Below are 555 nucleotides of genomic sequence, written 5' to 3' on the forward strand. Positions count from 1 at the left end.
TTGTCTCCTAGCCCTCCACTGGGTCCCAGGGTGGGGGTGGTGGGTGGAGGGCTGTGTGTCCTGGATGGAGAGGGCTCTACTCCCCCACCCACCCACCAGCCCCTCAATCAAACCCTGGGAGGCTGGGTTCCCACTTGAAGCCCAGACGTGAGAGCCAGCTCGGAAGACAGGTCTCAGCTGCCAGCGAGGCTGGGGTCCCAGCTTTTACCCCAGACTTGATTTTAGGGATCCCAGTGGCCACTGAGGTCGGGGTCTCAGCTTCCACTTGAGGGTCACCGCTTCCACCCTAAGCTTGAGTTTGAGTTCACAGCCTCCCCCCCCACTCCCCTACCTGGGCTTTGGAATCTGGGCCCCTGTGAGGGGCAGGGAGGCCCAGGGGTGTCCTGTGATGGTCACGTGGGGCCAGCACCAGACAGGTCCAGCCCCCAGCCCCTCGGGCAGCACAGGTTCCTGCTGTCCAGGCCTGTCCCTCCTCCCCAGATCTGGGCCACTCCTTGTGACTGCCCTTCACAGGTCTCAGCTCGCCCACCACCCTCTCAGTGCAGGGTCCCCAGC

The sequence above is a fragment of the Echinops telfairi genome, unplaced genomic scaffold (genome assembly GCF_000313985.2).
Source record: "Echinops telfairi isolate 266 unplaced genomic scaffold, ASM31398v2 ScPeMD7_37;HRSCAF=141, whole genome shotgun sequence".
Lineage (NCBI taxonomy): Eukaryota > Metazoa > Chordata > Mammalia > Afrosoricida > Tenrecidae > Echinops > Echinops telfairi.